At 49.2% G+C, this 24,158-nt stretch overlaps 1 long non-coding RNA gene across 1 annotated transcript; it reads right to left on the minus strand.

Moving 5' to 3' along the window:
* Positions 1 to 2,219: 2,219 nt before the first annotated feature.
* LOC140003637 (uncharacterized) lies at positions 2,220 to 24,158 on the minus strand. Its single transcript, XR_011812599.1, has 4 exons — positions 23,384 to 24,158; positions 12,604 to 20,251; positions 12,448 to 12,510; positions 2,220 to 5,132 (listed from the first exon to the last, which is right to left on the minus strand). It is a non-coding gene; the product is annotated as an uncharacterized lncRNA (long non-coding RNA).

Genomic DNA, 24,158 nt, shown 5'->3' on the forward strand with positions numbered 1-24,158 from the left:
ATGATTCATGTCAGCAGCTCCCCGGCCCCCTCACCTCCATCCTCGCTGGTGTGACACAACAAATCCGAGTGGAAGTGATTAGCAGGTTGCAACCGCAGCCGCCTGCTCCCCAGTGCTATTAACAAAGAAGGCGCCATGAATGAGCCGTGGCAGGGCAGTCGGAGGCCTGTTGAATCATGCTCCTCGGCGTTGCAACATCGGAAGTTGCACTTGAAAACCCATCGCCTGGGTTGCTCTCAGATTTCCCAACGCAGGCGGGAGGGAGGACGGAGAAGCCAGGCTGAGAACATTATACATGCATTTTTAAATTCCCAGGGGAGGCTCAAAAATTAGAACTAGCTCTGGGGCTCTTTGTTTTTGTTTTTCCCTTCCCTCTACTCTTTCCTTTTGGTCTGATTAACTTTGGTGCCTGGCTTGCACAATTTTATCAGGTTGGACCCGATGAATCACTCATCTTCAGCAAGCAACAGAGAGATTGCAGACCACAGAGGGTTTGTGTTTCAGTAACAAAAAGGCAGCAAAGGAGAAAAAAAAAAAAAAAGAGAGAGAGAAAGGGAATGGGGGCAGGGAAAAAAGACAGTGGGCCAACAGCACTCATGGACAGCTTTCCGATGTCTGGTCTCAGACAACTAGCAGCACATTCATTTGTAAGAGTGCCAGACCTCCTAGGAAACCTAAAGAGCTGCTGTTATTTATAAAGCTAGATTGTAGCTGTTCTGTGCGCAAGACTAGCTCATTATATTTATAGGCACCTGTCCCGTTTACCCACTTCAGGTCCCTCACTCTCATAAATCTATGAGGCTCACGGGATCAGTCTTCCAGCACTAAGATATACCTCTCCTTCCTGAGCAGGGCCATTTGGAAGTGTCTATCACCACTGCAGGGCTCAGCAGCATGTGTCTGTAAATATACACCTGAAAGCCCCACATTTCTGTCAATGCACAGGCAGCCAGATTCAAGAGTTTGCCTTCCACACAGAGAGGACGAGATTTTTGCATTTAATTTGTAAAAAGCTCTCAGTAAATCTTAGCCACAAAGGTTTGATTTAAAGATGGTTTAAAACTGTCAGCCAGCTTCAGGAGAAAAGATATACAAGCCAGTCCCATCAATTCTGGCAGCCTGGAGTCCTAGTGTCCCTTAAGAGGGAAAACCAAAACAAAATCAACCCTCCTAGGTTTTATGCCTGAACTTCAACCTATCTGCACATAAATTGAAATTGCAGAGCTCTGCTAGTCAGAGCTCTGCAAACACAGCCCTAGGTGAATACAGCTCTAAGTGAAGCTGGAGACACGGGCAAGCAAAGTCGGCCCCTACAAATTGCACTGGGGACAGGAAAAGCAGGAGACTCGGCCTTTCTGGTTTGTGGGTGTTAATATAAGAACAGAAGAAAAAAAAAATCTTGTCTGTTTTGGAGGTGAAAGACTGATTTCTCAACAAAAATAAATAAATAAATAAAATGGTACAGCTCTTACCTCCTACAAATAGAACAGACACAATCCTACTGTTGAGATCAGCCAGGCTCACTCCTGTCAAGCAGAAGCCTTGACCAAATGTAGATATAGAAGCTGAGGCAACCTACTGCTTCTGGTTGTGCACAGGTTAGCAAACTTCCCAGCAGAACCATGCCCTACCTGTCCCAAACCCGGTTTTCTTTGGTGTTTCAAACCATGCTGGGATTTGGGGCACCAACAATGATGGCAAGAAGCATTTTGGCTCGCTCCAAGTAGCAACAGTGGGCAGGTCTTGAGAGGAGCCTCCAAGAGCTCCTCCAAGGCAGACACTTTCACAATCCTAGGGCAGATGCCATTTTTCCTGCTTAACCTCTTGGAAGGATTCCCTCTTTCTGGGTTGTGAATTGAAAGTCATCCAGAGAAAAATATTTGCCCTTTTGCAATGTATTTCCAGGACTGATTGTTTAACTATTTGATGTAGCATAAACTCAAAGCCTTTTAAAAACCGAAGGAAAAAAGATAAGGACTCCCACGACTCAAGAGTATACCCAGCCCCAGATGTCTATTGAAGAAGAGCCAACAGTCCAATGCTGAGAGAGAAAAAGGTTTGAAGATCTGTGGGGCTGGATCCAAAGACAGGAGCTTTCATATCTTAGCTCGAGTGCCCAATCCCAGGCAGGTGTCCCTGGACACAAGGTAGCACTAGAAATCTGTGTTGGCCACAAAAATTTTCACTAAAATTTACATTTCTCCATCAGCTACGTAACACAGCATTTACTAACAAATAATCATCTCATCAAAAGATTCCCAACCAGTTCCACTAGGAACCTAAACAATGCAGCTTTTGGTTAAGGGTGTGAGAGATGAAGCAAAGCTGACTCAAGCTGCTTCCAGTTGCTAAGCTTAGTGAAATGCAATAAATACAGAGCAAACCCAACTTTTCCCTTGTTGTTGCACACAGTATTTGCAAGCAATTATACCAGCTGCATGCATTATTTACACATTTAGTTTTGCACATTTACATATTTAGTTACAAAAGTTCAGGCCATAAACTGAAAAGGAAGCTGGATTTAAAAAAAAAAAAAAAGTCATTCCATGCCTTAAAACATTCTTTACAGAGACAAATGGGAAACAGATAAATAAACTTAGGCTCTTTCCTCTACATTCTTTCATCCCACACGGTCATTTGCACCTCTGCTAGGATGAAGAGCAGCTCACAGTTCCCTTGTGTCAGACACATCATAGATTTCACTTGATCATTTCTGCCTTGTAATCTGTAACTGTGGCTGAATTATGGGACGATCTTCAAAATCCCTCTAGCCCCACTGTAAAGAAGCGATGCATCCATGCTCTCTGCTAAGGCAGGGCTGCAGTCAGTTGACCTCTGTAGAGGAATGAAGTGCCAACATGTGTACTAGGAGAATGGAAAGGCAACAGCCCTCTGGGAAAGGATGAAGAAAAGAAAACCACACAGGGGTTATTTTGTTAACCTAACCTCTCTAGTCTTAGGGTAAACCTGAGGGCTTCTCTGGCAAAAGACAAGGCCATACTGCAGGGCTCAGCTGACCAGTAACAAGGTAGGAACTGTGTACTCACCATCCACAGCTTTGATTTAGTGCAGGTAAATAGTGGCCGAGCATCAGCATTACCTGAACGAAGGCTGACCAGGGACCTGACAGCCATGGTTCAGCTCCCAGAGGACAGCCATACCTTCCCCACGTCAGCACCAAGCTGTGCCTAAAAGCCCCCTCCACGGGAGAGGTAATTCCTCTCAACATGCACGTACATCTATCTTGGTGTAATACCATGCGTGGCTTCGATGGGCCTGTGCTCAGGGCACAACCCTTCGGATGCCTGTCCTCTAGGTACTTCCCTGACCCTCTGTTCACATGCCTTTAGGGAGCTGGAGACCAGCCACAGCAAACATCAGATCTTCTCTGGTGCCTCCAAAGGTCACCTCCCTGTCTCCAAACATGGTACAGATTTTCCAAGAATCATTTTTTCAAGAGGAAATCCTCTTTTCTCCCCCTGTTCTTGAAATAATGCTGAAGAGCCTTTGGAACTTGCTAGCAGGGATGTGCGATGGCTTGCTTTGCAGGAGGACTTTTTAACATCCTCACCAAGACATCTTATCTTTTGGTTCTGAAACCCCACCAAGAGGAGAGATCACAAAAAAGGAAGGGTTGTAGGAAATTTTACTCCCTAACTCCTGACCAACACCAAGCTCTGGCCAAGGTACGATTAAAGCACCACAAACACACACATCCCTTTCTGGATCCTGGGGAAGACAGAGACAAGCAACAGTCCCTGAAGGAGAAGGGGGTTCCAATATCACCTCCTCTCTCCCCCCACGGCATCTGTCCATAAGTTTCTCTGGCAGAATCCTAGCAGAAGAGCTGAGCAATGGATGCTAGCAACAGTAGCTCTCCCAGGCATTTTGGGAAAAGCCCACAGAGTCTGAAAGCAGCATTTACAACATTGCTTTGCAACTGGGAGAAAAATCACAGTACAGTCCAGTAATCAGGCCAAGCAGCCAGAATCATAGAATATTTTTTAACCCATAATAAATAATGGTTTCCTAAACTTTATTGTGGTCGCAAAGTCAGAACTAAATTTGATAAAAAATGCAATTATTGTACATAGAAAATTTTGAAAAATGTCACTCCATCCTCAGGGGAAAAACAATGAATGCTGTTTTAATGAAAACCAAGCTTACGGATTGCTGGTTTCTGAAAGCAGCCTGGTAAATATTTTTGTTTTCCAATAAGCAAAATAAATACTGGAACAGACCCACAGTCCTTCCCCTTCCATTGCTCTAAACCCCCAGTTTTTCAAAGTGGAATAAAGAATGCCTGTCCTCCAGTTTTAAAACCAGCTTATGGCTCCTCAAAATATGGTGACCCAGGGCTGGAGAGTGCAGTGAGAAAAGGCCAGGAGACCCCAACGTCCTCTGGGGATTGCAATAAACGGACAACAAGGAGCAGAACCTGCTCCTGACAACACAGATTGGGAAAGTGCCCAGAGATGAGGCTTATCATGCCACAACTTGAACCTCCCCGAGCAATTCACACACCCATGTCTCTACATGAAAGCAATGAGATGGGAAGGAAGCACAGTTAGGGTTTGGCACTGCTCAAGCCCTGTGCAATTACAGGCAAGAGTAAACATCTTATTCAAGGATGAGCAATTGTCCCTCAAGGGAAAACCCCGGGGCTTCCAACCCTCCCAAGAAGGTCACAAATGGGTACAGGAAACAAGAGAAGACTTGCACAAAGGGAAGGAGCTAAACCCTCTGCCCATGAGTGAGGAACTGAACAGACAGGTCCATGTGCTCCAGCACTGGGCACAGATTTCAGAACAAGCACATGGGAAGCTGTGGCATCACTCAACCCTTTGCTTCTAAAGTTTTAGGAGCATTATTTAGTCTTTCTTCCCAATACAGCAATTCCCATCAAATCTCTAGTTTTGCAGGAGCACCTAATTTATGATGACAACTTCAAATCAAGCTGTGGCTTGAAAGAATGGTCTTCAAATCCATTTGTCATCTTAAGTGCCATCAGTTCAGTACAGCCAAGTTTACTGCCCTCCCAGATGCCATTTCTCAGATGTCTTTCCTCAACGGCAGGAAGAGGGGCATCTTGAAGTCGTCAGCAAAGCTGTTCCTTACTGAAGATGGGGATCCTGCAAATAGATTCAAACTTTGGTCAATCTGCCCCTCATCCACCTACACGCCTGTTATACAAGCTTCAGCTGACAGCTCAAGAACTAAGACAGTTAACACATGCCAGCACGTCAAATCTAGGCACAAAGGCCTGAGGAAAAGACCATCAAATTCCTTCAGCAGGCTCAGGAGGGGACAACTGATAGCTCATCTGTTGCTGTAAGTACTTGTTTCTCAGATGCCAAGGCCAGGCCGATTGATGCTAGGTAATTAATCTTCCTGAGAAAACGAAACCATCTGGCTGCACGGTAACTACTCTTCCTGCCTGGACTCAGAAGCCCACACGGCAGATCCTGGAGAGGGGATAGCAAAAATCTGTCTGATTTATCTGACATCGCCTGGGTCCTTTCTAGGTCTAAAAATGCGAATTCCCCACAGCCATCAGCAAAGCCAATGTATATGGATTTGGAGTGAGTCAGTACTGCAGCTGGGTTAGGTCACTTCAGTTCCTTTCCCTTCTGAAAAAGCAGCACTGAGTTTGCAAGGTGACAGGAGCATGAGGTGTCTGACCTCAGTCCCTTGGGGAATCCTCAGGACAAGCTGGGCGCTCTGCTGCCTTCTGGACCTTCCAGAATAGCACATCACCCCCTTGCTCCCCCAAACACTCATACCATCTGCATTTAATAGCCACATGGCATGCCTGGGAGGAAGCGAGGGCTCATCAGTTTCAGCCTAGATGCATATGTTGGCTTGCCATACTCAGAAAAATATCTGAGGCAAGGAAAGATGAGGGGGAATTTACTGACATTACATGAGCAAGCATGGCCTGGGATGGCCGTCACGAGCCCTTGGCTCTGCCCAGCACGGCCAGACATGCAGTGATACCAAGACAAGCTGCAGCCCCACAACCAGACTTATTTCCTCAGAAAGCCCTAGCTCAGTTTGCTCTGCAACAACCTCTGGAGGATGTCGAAACCCACAGCCACCAAGAGGCCTTCAGAAATGCCTTGGCAACCTTTATGCTGTTGGATATAGCCACACATCAGCTTTTCGTATCGGTGCTATACATTACATTTCAGGGCAGTACTGAGACAATCACACCATCGGTCCATCAGTAACACGGCATTCAACATCCTCAGTAGCTGAAGCACATCCCAGCTACCTAAAAAACACAGTGAGGAGACCCAACACATGTAAATGAAGAAAGTTCCCTGAAGGAACCACAAATGGTGCTGTGCAGAAGTCCCGTGGGATAAACAGCGCTGTGACTCAGGGCAGCATCACGCCGGCAGCTCACCAAGGGCTCCCCCAGCCCTGAGGATGAGCGGAGAGAGGCACAGAGCCTGCCCCCAGCTCCCTCCCAGGCCTTCCCCTGCTTGGGGGAGCCAGACCTTGCCCTTGTGAAACTCAGTTCAAGGTGGACAGGAACAGGCAGAGCTTCATTTCAAGCGTGCCTGGGTTGCTCAGCGCAGTCCAACTGCGAGAACCATGAGGATAAAGGAAAAAAAAAAGGTTTTGTGGTTAATTATGAGTGTGTTAAGTTTAAGAAATAGGGGCAGATTGGCAGAGGTAATTATTCTATAAGATGCATTTCACTTTTAGACAGGAGATAATGAGATATCCTTTGCCAAGCAGAAGAGCCTCCTGGCAGAGGAGAAGCACGCTCTGCAGGAACCAACTGCCCCCTTCCCAGCACCAGCCAAAAAAGCCAAACTTTTGCAGCAGTGAGAGAACAGAACACAAAATCATTTGACTCCTGAGAAAGCAAGTGGTTTCCCCTTCTCAATGCGAGAACGTTCAACTTAACCCCCCAAACTACAAGAGCAGAACCATCACCAGGTGCACGGTTGCCATCGCCTTCAAGGGTGGAGAAGGTGCCTTTGCAGAGAGCCACAAAGCACGGCCGGTGCGTTGGCTTGCAGGTTCTGGGTAGACCTGGAGCTGACAGGGAAGTAGGATGGAGTTTTCTCTAATTTATTTACAACTTGAGCTCATCCCAGTACCTCTCCCCCAAGAGCTCTGTTGCTGATCAAGCAAAGTTCCAGCTAATGAGACTTTATTTTTAGCACCAAGCAGTAGGAGAAGCTGAACCTTTCAACAAAGCCTCCTCAACACTCTAACGAGTGCATTATTGCTTAAGGTGAGGAAAGAAAAGACAAAAGCTGGGGGTGAGCCTGGATCTGGGTCAGCATCAGTGTCTGTGTCACCTTGTAGCCTTGTTTTATGGGACGTGTGTGGATAATAAATGCTGATTATGGAAAGTGGAAGGGAAGAGGCAATCCTGAGAAGCGCACAGATAGGAGAGAAATCACATGAAGAAGAGATAATACAGAACTGCAAAACCGTTGTAAAAAGGCATTAGAAGAGCTCTGTAGTTGAGGTTATTGGACACAACTACCCCAGGCTCCCCCCTCCCACCTCTTGGGTACATGTCATTGTGATGGATGTCACTTTCGATAGTGACAGCAACAGCAAAACATCCGTACTACATATGAATACATTAACTTTTGTATTGGTTTAATTTACTGCATTACGAGTTTCCATCATTGAGCAGCTGAAGACAAAATTCTCTTCCTTGGGATGTCGATAACCATGCGTACACTCTACAGGAAGAAATATTTCTTTAACTATCTATTATATCTTAAATAATTCTGTTCACTTTTCTCTTGTCAGGGAAACACAGCCCAGGAGAGAGGAGTAAGCAATTCATATTGCTAACATACATCATGAGCTGGATTTGCCATTGCTCAGTATCTGGTGAAGTCGTTCACAGCTGCTTTTCTGGCCACACATACAAAAGATGAGTTTGCTGCATGGAAGGGGACAGAATGGACTGGCCATTAGCCACTGTTTTTTTCTTTTTAAAATGACACATGCATAAATATGTTATTGAAGGTAACATTGTCACCCAGTTGCCAAAAGAAAAAAAGGAAAAAAACGGATTCTCCAGCAGAGAATCTGCCAGCAGTCCTACGCTGATGCACAGTGTGATTTGGTAATAGGAAGGTTGCTGCCTCGCAAGGTTGGATCAATGGTGTACCTGCTGCATGTTACAGCCAGCTGCACTTTAGATACTGTGAATTAGAAACAGACCACGTCAAGCCCCGGCATGTTTTTAGCTGTCCTCCATTTCAGAAACTAGGAGACTGCTGAAGGAACAACCTGCTTGGCTGTTCCCGTGCCGTAAGCAGAAACTACGGCAGCATCACGGCCGCAAGTGCTGGGCTCTGCGAGGAAGCAGGGAGGGTGCTGGTTGCTGGCTGAGCCTCCAGCTCCAGCCACAGCAGAGCTGGGTCAGCTCTCACCCACCTCCACGCACCTCTGTGTCCCTGGAAAGTCACTGCTTCCACTAGACTGCCCAAAAAGCGACGGCCTCCGGCACAGCACCATGATTGTACAGGGACAAGTGTGATGAGGACATAAGGGGCTGCATCAAGAAAAATACCTGCTTCAGGATAAACTGGTTTTGAGATGGTGCAGAGCTATAATACAGACGAATCTACAACCAAGAGCAAAAGCATCCCTGGAGAATCTACTTCAAAACTGCATGAAAGAGAACTTGATATCACAGTGATCTCCGAAACAGGGTGGGCATCGTGGGGCTGAGCTACATCAAGTTTTAATGCTATCTAAAGATCACAAAAAGAGATTTTACTTCTTTCTGCAAGTCAGACCATCCACGTAGCACAAGGCAAGCATCACCGTTTCAGTGGGTTCCTGCTTTCACACCATGGCTCCCAGTGTCTCTTAGCCCAGAGCCCACATCTGTAACAGAGGTGGCACCCAACAGCTCCCTTCACCTGCTTCATCCCTTGGGGGCGAGGGCACTGATCGAGGTGCCTCTGCTCACATTCAGCTTGGTGAAATCAGTCAGCTCACTTGCCTTCAGAAGGCAGCCCTCCCCACCAGCCCTTCCACTACAAACACAAAAAGCCTGAACGGGCTTGCGTGTAGCACGAGGAACAGGCACTGGGAAATGCAATCAGTTCCCCCAAGCTGCACTTTCAAATTGCGAATTACAGATCAGCTTCGATGTTAAGAAAGGAGTAAACCACCTCGGTTTGTTTCCAAAACAAAATAATGCAGTGTGTCATTACTGAACGCCATCCCACCCAAATGGAATTCAGTGCTTCATTCAAGCCCAAACATTTTTCTTCAATGTATTCAGCTGATTAACTGAGGATTCAACTGTTTATGCCTTACTATGTGCTTGGTTTGGGGTTGTTTTTTTTCCTCCCCCCCCTTAACAGTAATTGCATTTGACCGAAGTGATTCACCTACACACATAAAAGACTTTAGCTGGCACCTCAGAAGAGAAACAAGGCAAAAAGAAGGACTGTCTCCTTCCCTCACCTCCAAGCCAGATTAGCTCACTCCTGCTGAAGAGTGGCCTGGATTCATGTCCAATGTCCCAGCCACTCTACAGGCCTGGAAAACAACTTTGTGTGTGTGCCTCTCTAAGAGCCGGAGGCCTGATCCTCCTGGTTTCACTGCTGTTACTCACCCTGGCTCTGTGGTACTGGACCTACAACATCAATGTACCTGCCATCTGTCTGCCTTCCGCTGTTTCTTTCACAGTGGTTAGGGCTGCTGAGGAAATATTTACTTTGCATTTGAGAAAAGGTCGTTGACAGGTGGTGTAAACCACTCTTCCTCCAAGACAACAGAAATGAGAGTCAGATCCTAGAAGAGAAAAATCAGTCTGGAGTCTTTCGTCCTCCCCTGCTTCCTCCAACATCCCATTCAGACAGCATGAAAGGGTTGAGTGGCTCCGAGCTCAAAGAAAGAAGGCCGTATTTCACCTCCCTCACAGAGAATACCTCTGTTGGTGCCTTGTTTGGCTCTCAGCAGGAAGCAGGGCTCGCCCTAAACAGAACTGAAGAACAAAACAGGAAGATTCATATCCTGTAGCATCACAGGGCTGGCAGGAGCAGTTCCCCATCTTTTCCTAGGACAGCCAAGGTGGCACAATGCAAGCACATGAGCTGGAGCAGGGGTCAGTTGCACTTTCCAGACCTCGCCTTTGAAATACCCTTTGTTAGGTGTGCTTGTACACAGCTGAAGCGGTGGTGACACAAGAGGACATCAGCTGCATCACAGCACTGTAGCACAGCAGAGGATGCAGGATATGAAACTAGTTTGGCAGCGTAACACTTGGCCAAAGGAAGCAATGCACTTTCCTGTGCACAACGCAGTGTTCTGTGTTGATTTTAAGTTCACTTTTTACCAGTAACTCTGTGGTTCCTATGTGGTTTCATGTACACAAAGTACACAAGGGCATAAGCACTCTTATTTCGATGAAAACAATCTCCTGCTCAGAGCTGTGCATGGAACAATAAAGTTAATAAGCTGCACAGTTACAGTCCCACAGCACCCATCTGTCTGCACACCGTATCCCCTAGTACTGTGACCAGCCACAGGGAAAATCCGTATCCTGCAACTGCCACTTCACCTAAGTGACATCAAGCCTGATCAAAGCCCATTAAACAAAACAGGAGCCCGGCTCTTGGGCTGCTTTGGGCCGTGCCACAGCAGCACGCGAATTGTTTCACCATTTCTTTGCTTGCACAGGGATATATCTGTCCATTCAGAGCAGCAACAGCTGTTTCACATGGAACAGGGGCTGGAAAGAGCAAACACATCGAGGAAGATCGTGACTGAAAGAATATATGCTCAGGGAACGGAACGGGAGGAAAAGTGGAATTTTAACGAGGGTGAGGAATGCTGGTATACAGATCCCTATCTGGCTCTAAGCATCTTAGCCCCAGTGCTGTAACAACACAGCTGCAGCACCACGGCTTCAGCGCGTGCAGTTCTTCCTGCCCTACATCCTAAGGATGAGGTTTCACCAGACGATTGATTCAAAGAAAGAACTCGTTTCATTTCACCTCCCTGCAGCATCGCCTCACTCCTCCCTTGGGCTGGCTGCAATGCTGTCCCGCTACCCTGAGGAACTGATTCATCTAAAAAAAAAGACAGCAATAAATAACCCACTATGGAAAGAAATAGCTGCAGTTTCTGGCAAAGTCAATTCACAGCCAGGTAGGTGAGTACCCAAGCACCTGGCTTTTTGCAAGTTAAAGGCAAGTTCTTGCAGAAAGGACCAAACTTCTCTCACTCACCTCCAGAGTCACCTATCTCTGTGCTGCCCAGAGGGTTTAGTGCACACACACTTGAGGAAGGGACACAAAAGATAATGACAGTCTGCTGAGGAAACCATCACATACGGGCTTCAAACATGAACAAAAAGCAAATTTTGGCTGGGTCAGGACTTCTTACTACTTAGGTGCCTTCACGTTCACCAAACGTGACATTTCAAGCACATCATATTCCCTGCTCAGTGCTCCAGGCAGCCTCTCCTCCCAGGCTCACAGTTACCAGTGGTTATTCCTTTCTACGGAGCATTTACCAGCAACTCAGAAAGGCTGCAGCAGCAGGTTGTGAGGGTCTCCCAAGGTTTTGCTGGCAGCCAGCTCCCTCGTACCCAAGAAGGATGAAGAGCAGGCTGGCGCGCTGTGAGCTCCCACTGCCATTGCAATGATTTGTTGCAAGTTAGAGCCCCCAAAGAAAGCTTTCCCTGCACAACAAGAGCACAGGCAGGACAGGAAAGCAAGTACTTGGCCCTTGCTTTGCTCCAGTTCCCTAATCCAGCACAAATGCATTTGGGGATTTATGGGTTTTTTGGAAGCTGCCAGCGAAGCTCAGGGCCTATTCCTTGGGTTATTGTTTTCCCATCTGTTTCTCTTCATTTTATTCCATCACGGAGGCCCCATTGTGGGACACAAGAATGTGACCGGAACAATAGGCAGAACTTGCTGCCTCCAGGACTGCAGTGAGGGCAGAGCCACCACTGCAGGACGGGAGCCAGCGGCTTCTATATTTAGCACTTTCTTGCTTATTCCAGATCACATTCGCACCCTACACTCGGGAAGTCAGGAGGCTTTCACCACACCACTGTCCCCGAGCGCCGTGCATCCAGCAGGGCCCCTGAACATAAAACATTCATTTCCCTCCTAATAATGCCAACAGGAAGACTTCCTGCTCCCCCCTCCTTTCCAAATCCCTATTTTGACAGACTTTTTTTTTCTGTATATAAGCAAACTAAACAAAACCATCCTCTCCTCAAGGCTGAGGCCTTGGAGCAGCACCAGAACTGAAGAGCTTGGACAGCGCAGCACCACCAGCAGGAGCAAGGCTCTGCAAAGAGGTGGAAATGGTGCAGCCAATGTATCTGAACCTGAGCTAAACACCCTGACCCACGGAGATGCTCCCCAAGCCCACACCACAATACCTGAGGGCAGGGAAGGCGAAGGAGAACCGGGTCTGAGCACCCACCTGGACTGCTTTCACCGCAGTGGCACATCACACTTCACTCATTTCTATCAAAGCAAGGGGATCCTGCAGAGCAAGAATAAAACCACATCATTTTTCCAGAAACATTTGCCTAGGAGTTTTGCCCCCCTGAAAAGGATTCAAAAAACATAACAAGACCTCGTTCTGCTCCTTCCACAAGGTTTGTGGATTAGGACTGCCCTGCATTAAGTCCTCTTCTGAAGGGAGTCCCCTTTCAGAGCATGGCTGGTGGGGAGAACACGATGCTTCTTGGCACAACAGCCACAGAGGGGAAGCTTTCCCTTCCCACTGCCTGCAAGAAGACAGAACACTGGTGTGCACACGCAGGACCTCTGGCTGGTCCACAGGCTTTACAGTCACCCGACCTTCCTTTTTGACCATCTCTTCCTTCAGTAGAGAAGAAAGTATCCGAAACTCAGATTTAGAGTAAGGAACAAGAGGACACCCCGGCTTTCAGTGCCTACACCTGGGACAACTTCTCTGTTCTCACTCAGAGCCCCTTGCTCGCAGCAGATTCTGAAGAGCTCCAAGGAGGGAGACTCTATATCTTCTGTGGGCAGCCCATGCCAGCGCTTGCCTATTCCAGTCCCTTCTTTTCAGTTTGTATTTTAGCCAGGATTGGCATAAACAAAGAGCTGAATTGTGTGTTTCTAGGGAAAACAGGAATTTTAGCATCTCGGAAGCTAGCCCATAACACCTGCAAAGTTGGGCATGACCATCTGCAATGAGTTAAATACTGAGGAGTCCCAAATCTTCACTGATTTTACCCTTTGTGCCCACCCTGGGACAGACCAGCCTTGGCAAAACCTTACAGGCAAGCAGCACCTTACAGGCAGCAGCCTGCAATGGCCAGAAGCTGCCTACTTCCACCAAGGGGGGAAGAGTCAATCCTCCTCCAAAGCATTTCTTAAATATCAGTTCTGCCAAAGACTACTGGAATGTGTCTTCCCCCTGTAAGTCAGCAGGACCTAGCAATGCCCAGGCACAGATGGAGAAATGACACCTTCCAATGGTACCACAAACCACGTCACTGATTTGCTCTGTGACCTCCAGCTGGGTTAACTTCTCCTCACAGAGGTCCTGCTCCGAGGTAGGGAGTCTGCAAAGAAGGGAAAAAGAAAGGCCTTGAGGCAGCAGCTACTTACCGAAAGCAGAGGAGAGAAGTGGGCTGGAGTTTCCAGTGGAAGAAGCTGACAGAGAAGCAGCAGCAGCACTCAGGGCCTTACTTGGCCAGCAAAGCTCTGAATAAAATAAACACGCTGCTCCACCTTGCAGCCAAACCCATCCCTCACATTTTCCCCTTACCTCCCAGATGTGCCTCCCAGGAGAAATAGGATCAAGCTCATACTGTTTGGAAGCCTTGTCTTCCACTGTCTTTGAGTTGAAATCACCTCAAAAATGGCGGTCTTCAGGCTCAGGGCCACAGCAACAACATGGAGCAGTGAAGGATGCTGCCCTGGTGTCCGTACAGGCAGGACCACACGCCACTGAAGGACTTCCCAGGACATCAGGTCAAAGCACCGACAGCACAGATAGCGCCATTTCATAACCAATCCTCACCATAAATGATAAAACTCTCGCCACCAAGTCACTCAGCTTCTCAAATCTCTCATTCTGCTCCTATACTGAAGGCTGTTCCATGTCCTAGCACCACAGTAAATGGGAAACACCTGATTTCAACCCTCGATGCTCACTGGTCTTATGCCACTTTCACCTTTTAGTTTTCAGAGCTCTTCCTCTCTCCTAGCCATTCAGAAGAAAAGGGATTTAAAAAAAATGTGCTCTCCTGGAAGTCACATACCTCAGTATACCTACAGAGATGCCTTTTCAGGGAGAGATACTAAAGCCATGACCTGTTTTGTACCCCTACGGGTAGGGTCTGTGCCCTCCACGCCCCAGGCACTAGCCCCAAGGAAATCACCTCCCTCCTTCCAACAGGGTGCAAGGCACAGGATGATAAAGGGCAGCATGCCAGGGGGAAGGAGGCAGAAAGGGGCTTAACAGAGCCCTGCGGAGCACAGACACGGAATAACAAGCAGACTTCTAACACCAGAACCTTCGGCTGAGTAAGGATTATAACTTTGCAGATAAGTGCAATCAATGCGTACGCACAAACATTTGCGGTCAGCAGTGCGATTTCATCCCCAGCTGAAGATCCGCCGGGTGCATGCGTTCAGATGTGCGCAGCACCATTCCTGCACAACTCGAAACCATTTCCCATAAAGCCACACAGGCTCTGTTGGGCAGGGGCCAAGCAGCTAAACAAAAAAACATCTATCCAGAGCGAGAGCTCTTCAGAGACAGTTCAGCATCTGGAGAGAGGAGGGGGTCTTGCTCCAAGAACGCCTGGAGAGCCCGACCTACCACGGCTCGCACTGCCCCGCGCAGCTCGGCGTGCCGGGAGCCAGCGCTGCAGCCCAGGCAGGGGCATCGGCCAGAGCCCATGGGCAGCAGCTGGCCGGGCAGCCTTTGCTTTTTAGAGAAGCCAGACTTTGTTTTTTGTTGGTTACAAACAAAAGGCATCGCTGTTAGCATGGGCTTCTTCGTTTCCTTTTATTCTATCTCCACCCACGTCATGTAAATAAAGCTGCAGGCAGCTTCCTTCAAAGCACCAGGCCCGTGAAGACTGCGTTCAGTTTCAGGAGGGAGCACAGGCATGGCCAAGGTGAAGGCACTGACTCCTTCCACCATGCTCCAGGAGACCGAAGCTCCCAGCAAAAGGGAGTGAGCGCTTTGAGCAAAAAAAGATCACGGTGCCCTGCTCTTATTCCGGGCTCTATAGCTGGGAAAAAAGAGCAGCCAGTTTTGTCACCAAGTGCCCTGGATGTCATCTGACCGTGACAGGGAAGGAGAGAGAAATGCTTTCCTCCAGAACACAAAGATGGAATTGGTTGAAGTGGCTCCAATCAATTGTGCTGCAGCATCCGAGATGGTATTTTGATCCCAGTCCTACGAGACAGCACAAGGCCAGGCAAAGGCAGATTACGTGATCTCTCAAAGCTGCCTTTCACTACAGCACAAAACGTCCTCTGTGTTATTAGAGGACTTTTTGGGGCTGAATGAAATAACACTCTAAAGCTCTTGATTCCTACCTCAGGGCAGCACAGCATCATTCCAGCCCATCCTTCTCCAGGGATGAGATTAAATATCAGAGATGAATCAAAATGCAGTCTATCAGGCGAGGCAATCTGCCAAAGTAGCAAAAAGGAGACGTGGAGAGATGAGAAGGGTACCTGGGTACTGGAGTGACCTGTTTAAACGCTGCCGATAGATGCTGAGCTGCTGGCTCTCTCCCAGGCTCTGAGGGATGGAGGAAGGGAATATAGAAACGGGAAGCTTCCTCCAACCTTGGAAGATGGGGACAAACACACATCACTTCTCGAGCACCAGCTGTGCTCTCAGACAGGGGCAGTCAGCTGGAAGAGCTGAGGACTGCGCAAGGCTATAGTCCAGCCTGGATCTGAGAACTGGGCCTGGCAATGATCTGGGGAGAAGAAGGTCCAAGTTGGTGTGCTATCTCAGGAACTGAGGAAAACGCACCCCTCTCAACCCAAAAGGGACTTCAGGAAGTCCCAGCCCATGAGACCGGATTTCTCTCTCAGAGCAGAGGTGCAAGGATCAGGCCTCCAGCCCCTGGGCCTCGATGGGTGCCTGCACACCACACGTTTCCACTTTGAAACAGCAGGAACACAGCCGGAGCCAGATCCCTTGGCCACAAAACCACCCGCTGTTGAGGTTGGAAGCACGAGAGGCCATTTTAGTGCTGTCAGAGTCCAGCTTCAGACAGAGCTCCACTGTGCCACGGTGCCCTGCTCAGGCACCGAGCAGGCCTCACTCTCCCAACAGCAGCTGCCTGCACCAGGCACTCGTGTGACCCATGAGATACAGCATCCGTGCTCTGGCAAGGAACTGCCAACACTCAGAGGGCCGGCTGACTTCAGAAAGCACTGCAGGGCCTTTTTTTGGCATGCCTGAAACCCAAACCACCTCAGAACTTGCTTGGCACCAGCTGCAGCTTCTCAGCACGTGGCAGCAGGTAACCCGCAGCAGGAGGGGAGATGGGGAGGCGAAGCAGAGTGGCACCAGAAACTGTGCCGGAAGGATAGAGAAACCACACCAAGAACTGGAGAAGCGAGCTGTGGGTCTTAGGGGTGTCTACACACACACGCAGTTTCTTGGACTGTTTATCAGGTTCAGGAAGGAAGAGGGATCGGTCTGCCAGAGAGATCACAGATGCTGGGGCTGTCATATGATGCTCCCTGTAAGAAACAAAACCCACAGAGCGTACACACAGATAAGAGAGGAAGATACAAAGAAAGCCTCAAAAACAGCAGAGGACATCCTAACCCCACCCCAGAGGTGCTACCTTTAGCTAAGCCCAACCCTGGGGGCAATTCTCTGCACTCCCCTGGCCCTCTGCCCCTCCAGCAGTGGAACTGAACAAATTCTTTCTCAGCCTGGCTATGTGAAGGGCCAGGGAGCCCTGCCCGGTCCCAATCCTCTCCCAAGGATGCTCAGCTCCCTTTGGGTAAAATACCTCCTCGTGCAAGTGCCCAGACTTGCCAAATACCCCTTCCTCACTCCTAGGAGCTTTGACTTCAGGCAGTACAAAACTTAGCAGAGCCAAGAAGGCAGCCATCAGCTATAGACCCAGCTAGAAACAGAGGAAGGCCTGGCCAGCGTAATGGTTTTACCCTGGCTCAGGCAAGAGAGCTCATCTCTTACCCTGGCAGTAAAACCCTACACAAACTCTGCTTACAGCCACCACTGGAAGAAGGAAGAAACCCTCCTCCAGTTGCTAGGAGGATGTCAGGGCATGGCTGAGGCTTCCAGGCCTCCGAAAGCAGGGACACCCATGGCGGGGACCAGAGCAGGGACTCTCATCACAGGAGCCGTACAGCATCAGATGCTCTCTTGCTCTTGGTTTTTAACTGCTTGCACATGAAGCCCAGATGGTTTTCAGAGTGAGGGAGAAGGGTGTGTTGCTTACACAAGCAGTGCCATATTTCAGTAAATATCATATGCCATCCAGACATTTTGGAGCTGATCCAATTTCCGTTAGGCTCTGCTCAACTGGGGACCTGGCTCCTCCAGCAGACAGCAAACTCCATTTGTGCTCAGAGCATGTCCAAAACAGAGCCGTGTCTCAGGCAGACACATTTGGACCAGATGATCCTGGTTACACCTGGCATGAGGACAGGATTTCCAACGTGCAGCCATCCAGCCTCTGCTTCCAGGCTCCGCGCAGGCAGGAACAGTTCACTCTTCCTCGCGTACGTATCGTTCCAAGGACAGACCTATCCTTGGCACAAAAATCCAAACACTTTTAAAAGGTGGTCTCCCCAGTGCTGGCAACTGCTTGCTGCACAGGATGGAGCTCACTAGGACGTCTCCGGGACCAAACCGTGCTGGATAATAGTGCACACCTGACAAACCACCCCTGGAGAGCACAGCTCCACCTTCCGAGTCCTCTAGCACAGCAGAACAGGAGGCTCAGCAGTCACACAAGCTGTGAGGAGTTCGGCTGATGCCAGCAGGAGATGCAAATCACAGAACGGTTTGGGTTGGCAGGGACCCCAAAGCCCACCCCTTCCACCCCGGGCAGGAACACCTCTGCCCCAGCCCGGGCAGGTCCCAAACAGCCCAAAAAAAGACACCGAGTGGCTGAAACACGGGGGCTGTTGTGTCTGCATAGCCCTAGCCAGGGGTCTTGCACCACCTCTGGCCCACAGCCAGCACCACAGGCTCCAGGGCAGCTCTCGCATCCCGGGATGCACATTTTTAGTGAGAGAACTAGCAGAAACACAAGGAAAGGACTCCAGGAAACAGTGATAACAGGCAGGGATGGCAAAGATTTGTTTCTCCTCAGTGATATTTTGACAGCGAGAGACAGTCCCTGTCTCCGCAGCCCAGCTCCCTCTGCGGAGCACAGAGGGAGGACCAGGCTCAGAGGTCTGAGCTAGGAGGCCTCGGCTCTGCCTCGAGTGCCCTTGGGCTCCCTGGAAGTTGCTGGAAGTCACTTCTCTCTATATCACTTTGCTCCCCTCTTCCACTGCCTGGCTCCTCACTCGTTTCCCCACTGTCAAACACGAGGCTCAGGTGCACAGCCTCTGTCTCGTAGGCTTCAGGACCTTACACTGGCCGAGACAAACAAGAGCTCTGAACATTTCTTGCAGGCTTGCTCTTTAGCCAAACTGACTTTTTCAGGGTACAGCATCCAAATATATGAGGGAGACCCTTAACCTACCACAGGGAAAATGTGACAGGGAAACAGCAGCAGAAGGGGAAATCAACAAAAAGAGTGGGAATCATTTTCCCCCCAAAAAAAACAAGCTATGCTTTCTCTGAGCAGAACTTCAGTGCTTACAGAAAGCATGGCCTATCTTCCAGGCAGTTTTACTCACACCCTTCCCTTCAAAATCCAGCAAAAGCCTTGCAGGCTCAGCAAACGGAGTGTAGATGTCTGTTTCCCTGGAAAAGATCAGGAGCTGAAAGCCAGGCTCCCCTCCTACAGCCCAGCTGCACGGGACACACTACCGTGGATGACTTTGGTTCACACCAAACCAGAGACCCAAACCCTTTTCTGGCGCTTCTTTTGGCCACAGAAGCCAAAAATGAATATTTCCACGAAACGGGATGGTGTGGGTTTAACCCAAAAACCAGCGAGCACTTTTCATTCCACTCGAGCAGTGTCTTTAGCGGGGGGTTGCCAGCGCTAACATCCCGGTCCTGGCACAAGCTGGAGTGCCTGCACTGCCACTTCCTCCTCGCGTGCATCTACTGGGCCAAACCAGGAGGTTGGTGCTGATAAAGCCCCAGAAAGTGCCTGCTGAGCCTGTTCCTGCCTTTGTAAGGCACTAACCTCAAGTCTGCCAGGGCTTCTCTATCTCACATTTCCTCCTCTGTGACTCTCTGCCCCACTGCTGCATGGCCTTCCCCTAACCAGCCCCCCCAGGCTTCCCCTGCCTTCACCCTAGTGCTGCAGCCAAGCTCGCAAACCAGAGCCAACACCTCGGTCAGACTACAGCCCCAGAGGACGGCTGCTCTCTGGTAGCAAAGGAGGTTATTTTAAAAAACTGAAGCGGCCATCAAATACACAAGCTCCAGGCAGGTAGGCTCAGCCCGCGAGCGCAGGAAGCCACAAGCCCCGTTTTTAGTTACCGCACCGCAGAGACTACATAACCACCCCTACCTCAAGGAGGAACAACCCAAAAAAAAAAAAAAGTCTCTTAAATCAGACCAGTTGGTCACATATTCCTAAAAGACTTGGACAAGTTGTAATCTTGAGCATTGTGGCACGCACATCAGCACGCTGCGGGGCAGCTCTCTGGTTACTTCCAGGGCTTTCTCAGCACCCTGGGAGCTGGTGCTGGCGCTGCTTGGGCACTTTGCTCAGTCCTTTTGTGAGCTCTGCATGTCTGCGTACATGTCTCCCACGTTTACTTGTTCATGCTGTCTATCTTGGTATGCTACAGCAATTTCCCAGTCTAATCACATGCCTTGTTGCATTACCACACCAGTGATAGCTGGTTGAACCACACACCACATCCTTGCAATTACTTCTATTACTCACAATTGACTTATTTATTAAATTTCAGCTTGCTGGGCTTTGCCAGAAGATGAGCAAGATCCCCGTCACCCCTCCTTGCTGTTGATCAGTGTGGCCAAGGGCAGGTGAGTAGGCTGCGAGGTTGAGCTGTGAAACAGTTTTGCAAGCGCTTGCTTTCTCCGGCAGCCGAGCTCCTTGCATCAAAACACCAGGACTTGAGCCCCGGGAAGTAAACTCCTGAATTGCAAGAAAAATCAAAAGGGAAAGTAGATGCTAATGAAGCCTAAATTAATCTGTGATTTTAAAGCACACAAACAAACATTTCCCAAGGCTTGCTTGCAGCGTGATGCCAGCTGCAGTTCCTGCACGCGGGCGTCCCTCTGCACCCACCCTCACTTGCAGATCTGATGAACAGCAATCCCTAACAAGAGAAGCCAAGTGCCTCTAGAGCAAGTAACTGCTGCTTGTGGGGGATTTCCTAGGCTTGGAACAAACGGCCTGATGGTTCCTGGCTGCTTCAGAGGCCCAACCCACCATCTTGTGCCTCACAAACACTCCTCTGACAAAAGACTTTGACTCCTTGCTTTCAAAGGGGAACAAACAGAAGGCAAGTTCAGACAAGGCTCGTGGCTGCTTGCCCAGCCAGGCCTCAGCTAGTCCTTCATAGTAAATATTTGTTCTTAATTACAGTGCCGTTTGCCCCAGGAGCTTGCCCACAATCTGGAGGAGGGAGGGGGATTATGTTGTTGATAGGTAAATAATAGCTCTTTCATCCAGAGCACCCAGAGCATTTTCCAAAGATGAAAGCCTCCTGAATACTTGCCCCATGGCTGAGGGTGAAGGTTTAAAATCTTTGCCCCACTCTGGGGCACGCTAGGAACTCCCAGGACTAGGGCCCCGTGCAGCAGGGACACACAGGAGCAGCAGCACGGAGCCGCTCTGCCAGCACCCGCTCCTTGTCCCACCAAGGCATCGATGCCAAGTGGCTGAAGTTTCAGGGAGTAAATCTGTGGTGGAGCCAGGAAAAAACTCCTTCCTCCTGGCCCGAAGGCCCACTTCTGCCCAGAAGACAGCCCTGCTGTGCTTCTTCGTGTCCAGATGCTGCAGGAGAGCCCCCAAGGACCTGCAGCATCTCCAGGAGAAGAGCAGCCACATGAAGCAACCCCACAGCGACGTGTGGGAAGCGGCCAGTCCCCACTATCCCAAAAAGCTGACAAGGTCGAGTTTTGATCTCCCTGCACTTGGCTTCCAAAACATCAAAAATACAAAATTTATCAGCAAGACGGCTGACCTCTGCTCTGTGTGAGCAAAGGGTGAGAAGTGGCAGGAAAGCCCCCAGTTGCCTCCCAACAACACACGCACCCCCCTTCTCCCCGTGTCACCGCAAAGGCATCCAGCATCCCAGCCCCAGAACACATTACCCATTTCTTCCATAAGGAAAATAAAAAAATAAACCAGCCCAAGCAATCAAACCCAGCATCTATCCATGCCACGGGTCCTACATTCCTCGCCGCTGTGTGCAGCCAAGCCCAGTGCAGGCGGGCTGTTAGCACCCGACAGGAGCCTCCAAAGAGCAGGCCCTGAGCTTTCAGGGGAAAGCCAGAGGCGCAGAAGCCCAACACTGCAATATTTAAAAACCCAAGAGAAACTGCACTCCTTTCCTCCCACAGTCAGCCTATGGCTCACCAGAGGCTTGTTCAAGCCCTAGCTGGGCTGGAGCAGCTACAGAGATGCTGCTGCACTTGTAACACAAACCCTCCAGCACCATCTCTGCTGCTCTCCCCCGTGTCTTATCATTTCCAAGCACGTTTGCTGAGCTTGGTTTTCTTCCTCTTTTCCAAATGCCACTGAGCCTCTTATTTTTTTTAACCTCTGCTTAAAAAAACAAAACAAAACTCTCTCCCACCATCTGTAATGGACTGGCCTGAAATCTGTTGCCAGCATACAAAAAATATATATTTTTACAGTTCCTTTCTAGCAACATTAATTCATCTTTCTCTGCTCTAATACTTGCATCATTTGGCATTTTTCTCCTCTTAACCAAGGCCTTTGAGTTCCTGGACAGAGATTTAATTAAGCCTCTGGAAATCCCCAGCCCAATATCCCCTACGAACACCCTCACAGGGAGCTGCAGCCTGACCCGTATCTGCAATCAGCAGTAGTGCAAGCAGCGTGAGAGAGAGAAAGCTTTGCTGCGTACATCCTCCCCTCTGCTGAATTACCCCTTCAGTTCAGGGACTGCCAGGTCCCAGCCCTGCTTTTTCACACAGACCCCGGCTCAGGAGCAGTTGAGGTAAATGTTTTGTTGGATGATGTTTAGCGACCGGTTGTGCTGGGGCTACAGGACCAGAAATGTAACTGGTGTCAAGTCTCGCCTCTGGTACGTGGCTAAGTCCTGCCTTCCTGAACCTCTTTATTACATCCCTCGGATGTTTACTTTGCTTCCTGCCACTGAATTTGTCAGCCAGGCTTCCTTGCCATTATGGTAGTCATAAGGTACATGGTTAGGGATGTGTTTTACAGTGTGCCTAAACAGGCAGCTAATCTTATAAACCTCTGTGTATCGCCAGCCTATGTAGGTTAACACTCGTAAAGAAACACAGAACATTTAGGAGCAGAAGTCAACAAGGAGGGAAGTTCTGAACAGCCACTTTCATAACAACCTTTTGATTATTCCTGACTGAAGTCAAGCCCCTAACACAGCAGTCGGCCTCGAGCCCCAGACCTCGCCTACATCCTCCACCTGTCAGAGGAAAAAGTACCTTAAAACCAAAAGCATCATCGGGTTTCTGCTGCTCACACAGAGTCACACTCTTCTGAGCAGCCCTGAGCCTCCCTAACCCCGATCAGCAGCTTACAGCCTTGTCAAAGATGGAAGAACGTGGTTTTGGGGTCAGTGTGTCCTTCTCCTTTTGAAAGCACTGGGTGGTGAGGGGCGGAAGCAGCAGGCACCACAAGCAAGTTTATACACAAAAGGTTGAAACCGAAAGAAAAAGCCTTCCAAGAAAAACAAATGACTTCCAGATTAATGCTTTTTCCTGTCCTGATACAGGACAAACAATCTTAAAGTGCAAGCAAGGAGCTGTTTCTCCTAACTCTGTTCTCTCACAGCTGCTAAGCACTTCTGGGGAAGCAGGGAGTGGGGTTGTAAAGGCTCTCGCAAAGCCTGGCAGCCTGAAAAAGAGCAGCAATAGCTGAAAAGCCCTGGAAGGGCAGTAACAGCAACCAGCGACTTCTTGAATGAACTCGCCTTGAGACCAAAGCAAAAAGCCCTGGCTCTTGATCCTTGCAATCCCCCAAAATAATAAGAGGAAGGATGCACGTACATCTAAGGCAATTTATTCAAAGTTGAGGTGCGCACCCCCTTACCTTTGGCAAGGCACATCATAAATATTCACTAGGGAATGGAGCAGGGCAGGGGAGGCTAGGAGACACTACACACGGTGTGAGTCACAGCAAGCCATCGCAGAGGATTCATTAACTGGATTCAGGTGATCCTATTAGCTTCGCAATTGCTTCACATCAGGCTGTAGAGTAATTAGGGCTGCAATTCAGACGGATTTACCAGAACATTTTTTTTATTAAAGCACAGTTGTTAATCAGCCTGACTAAAGTCTTCAGAACTATTAGCCTGCTGCACAGGAGTCATAATTACTTCATCCACTTGGGAAGAAGGGCATCAAAGAAACCACCTGGGATTGTCTACAAGCTTAGAGGAGCAAAGAAAACCCATGGAATTCAGCGGGGCATCTCCCTTTACCATCACCACAGGCTTTTGATCAGGTTTCCAAGCAGAGCATTTGGGAGGCCAGCAGAGAAGGCAGAAACATCAGGCCTACATAGGAAGGATCTGCCATCGGAAAGTACAGCCAGGCACCACCCAGATGTATTTATTAGTTGACTCAGAGTTACTGCCTAAGTCCTAATTGCTGCCTAAAAGTTTAGTGGTCCACCTGAACTACACGATCTCTATCTGCTGAGGATGTTTGGCCGCCCTGCAGCACCTCAGCAAGGCAGAGCCCACGTTTCCCCTCGGGAAGGTGGCTGCAGGCAGCAAAAGGGTAACTTCTGCTAACAGAGCAGGGGAGCACCACTGACCCCAAACTCCCAGAGCTTGTCCAGCCCTGGGAACAGAGCACAGCAG

Source organism: Anas platyrhynchos, chromosome 13 (assembly GCF_047663525.1).
Source record: "Anas platyrhynchos isolate ZD024472 breed Pekin duck chromosome 13, IASCAAS_PekinDuck_T2T, whole genome shotgun sequence".
Lineage (NCBI taxonomy): Eukaryota > Metazoa > Chordata > Aves > Anseriformes > Anatidae > Anas > Anas platyrhynchos.